The sequence below is a fragment of the Cebus imitator genome, unplaced genomic scaffold (genome assembly GCF_001604975.1).
Source record: "Cebus imitator isolate Cc_AM_T3 unplaced genomic scaffold, Cebus_imitator-1.0 Scaffold316, whole genome shotgun sequence".
Taxonomy (NCBI): domain Eukaryota; kingdom Metazoa; phylum Chordata; class Mammalia; order Primates; family Cebidae; genus Cebus; species Cebus imitator.
The window spans coordinates 2,118,271-2,120,512 of record NW_016107631.1 but is presented as its reverse complement, the minus strand read 5'-3'; the positions used below and the strand labels follow the sequence as shown (position 1 = coordinate 2,120,512).

General features: G+C 45.7%; 1 protein-coding gene across 3 annotated transcripts in view; it reads left to right on the top strand.

Moving 5' to 3' along the window:
• Nucleotides 1–201: 201 nt before the first annotated feature.
• The window catches only part of ZNF577 (zinc finger protein 577), a 16,274-nt gene continuing 14,233 nt past the window's right edge, over nt 202–2,242 (top strand). Inside the window, exons 1-2 of one of the 3 annotated variants that reach the window (XM_037729721.1) lie at nt 202–703; nt 1,916–2,002. The gene's annotated coding sequence lies outside the window, so the exon portion shown is untranslated. The remainder of the gene's footprint in view (nt 704–1,915; nt 2,003–2,242) is intronic. The other 2 variants (XM_017503878.2, XR_005196206.1) reach the window with 2 other exon arrangements.

Genomic DNA, 2,242 nt, shown 5'->3' with positions numbered 1-2,242 from the left:
AATTCTCCTGCCTCAACCTCCTGAGTAGCTGGGATTACAGGCACGCGCCACCATGCCCAGCTAATGTTTTTTGTATTTTTAGTAGAGACGGGGTTTCACCATGTTGACCAGGATGGCCTCGATCTCTTGACCTCGTGATCCACCCGCCTCGGCCTCCCAAAGTGCTGGGATTACAGGCTTGAGCCACCGCGCCCGGCCTCTTTCCATTCCTTTTAGGATCAAAGTGCCTAAATGTCTGTGACCATCTTTACCCTGCCTGCAGAAAGATCAGGGCAGGCTTGAGCCTTTGAGAAACTAAGCAGTTTATGTAGCGCCCCTGGCGAATGTTGAAAAGCCAAGGTCCAGCAGTTCACCTGGCATGGGAAAGGGTGGAATGGGACGTTTTCAATTGCTTTTCATCGACAGAGTCTGCCTACGGCGCAAAAAGGGGGACTCCTCCTGCTGTACGGCGGTAGGCTTGAAAATGGCTGCTCCCAGCAAGCATCCCTTGGGCGCAACATATTGCATCATAAAGGCACGGCCCGCGCCGGTTTCCGAGTCTCTGGAAAAACGCGGTGTGACCCTAGACGGCCGCCATCCCTAAAGCCTGCGAGGGTCGCGTTTGTAGCGTGCGGGGGTCGCGGGGTGGCTGGCTGAGGTGAGCGTTTAGAGATTTAGGGTCCGTGACTCGCCTCCAGCGGTGGCGACAGAGGTCATTGGTCAGGTCTGCGTGGGATTCTGGGAGTGTCTCGGGGCCAGGGAGAGCGCGTTGGGGTTTTTCTGTTGTTCGCTAGCGCGGTGGGGGTTCGTGTTGCGGGGAGCCCTGGGGAGTCCTCGCTGGGGGTTCATTTCACAGAGTCGTGCCGGGGTTCCCGAGTCGGGGAGCCTGTGGGCTCCGCGTTGGGACGAGCGCTTGGGAGGTCGTGGTGGGAAAGCGAATGATGTTAGTTTTGGAGACAGCTCGGGGCAGTTCGTTATTTATCACATGCGTACTTAAAAAGGGGTTTGCTGGTCCCCTTGCTTCCATGCTACTATATATTCCATAGAAAATTTGCTTTCAGGTTCATTGCGACCCAAGTAACGACCTCCCCATCATCTTAAATACTCCTCCAGAAAACAGCTCTTGTTTAGCGTATTTCATGTTTAGTGTTGGGATCAGGTGTCTAGGTATTGGTATAATTTTATTCCTATTTAATCTAACATTTTGTCAACTACGTATTCCCATATTACTTGCTCTTTGAGAGTTTTCTTGTTTAAACTGCTGCAGTTTCATCAAGTGGTTACTTTAATTTGGGTAGAATTGATGTAAATGTAGATCCAACACTTTCGGGAATATGTGATGGATTTCCATTAACCCAAGACTTTTTTTTTTTTTTTTTGAAGACAGAGTCTTGCTCTGTCGCCAGGCGCCAGGCTGGAATGCAATGGTGCGATCTCCGCTCACTGCAACCTCCGCCACCTGGGTTCAAGCAATTCTGCTTCAGCCTCCCGAGTAGCTGGGACTACAGATGCGCGCCACCATGCCCAGCTAATTTTTATATTTTAGTAGAAACGGAGTTTCACTATGTTGGCCAGGATGGTGTCGATCTTTTGACCTTGTGATCCGCCCGCCTCGGCCTCCCAAAGTACTGTGATTACAAGCATTAGCCACCTTGCCCGGCCAACCCAAGACTTTTATTTCTTTGACTAGCTGTAGTATTTTTCCATACGTATCTTGGACTTTTCTGGTTATGCTTATTTCTACATAGTTAATACTTTTGTTGTAAATCGCGACTTCTTTCTTTTTGCATAAGGTCTTTCCCGTTTTTCTTTTTTTGTTTCTAATTTTACTTAGTGGACAAGAGCAGAAATTAAAAGTATACATGTTTATTTTGTCACTTCATTCTACTCATGGCATTACACATAACTTATAAATTGATGTTTTTCTGTTTTCTAGTTGAGCATTTTTGTCACCTGTAAATAATTTTAACCAGGTGGCAAGTGTATATGGAATAAGAAGAACCTGTTTCTGCCTCTAACTTGGGTAGTCTGAGTCAGTTTCCTTATTTGTGGAAAAAAAGCTGTCATAATTTCTATTTCATAGAATCATTATGAAGATGAAGAGAGCAAATGTTCTTTATGTACAAAGTGTAGTACTAGGCACGTAATAGGGTCTGAATAAATAATAACTCTGATTTACCAAGTTTTTATTTCCCTTTCCCAAGGGCTTTTGATCTTTACAATTATTTTCATTTATATTTTTTCTCTTTTTTTTTTTTTTTTT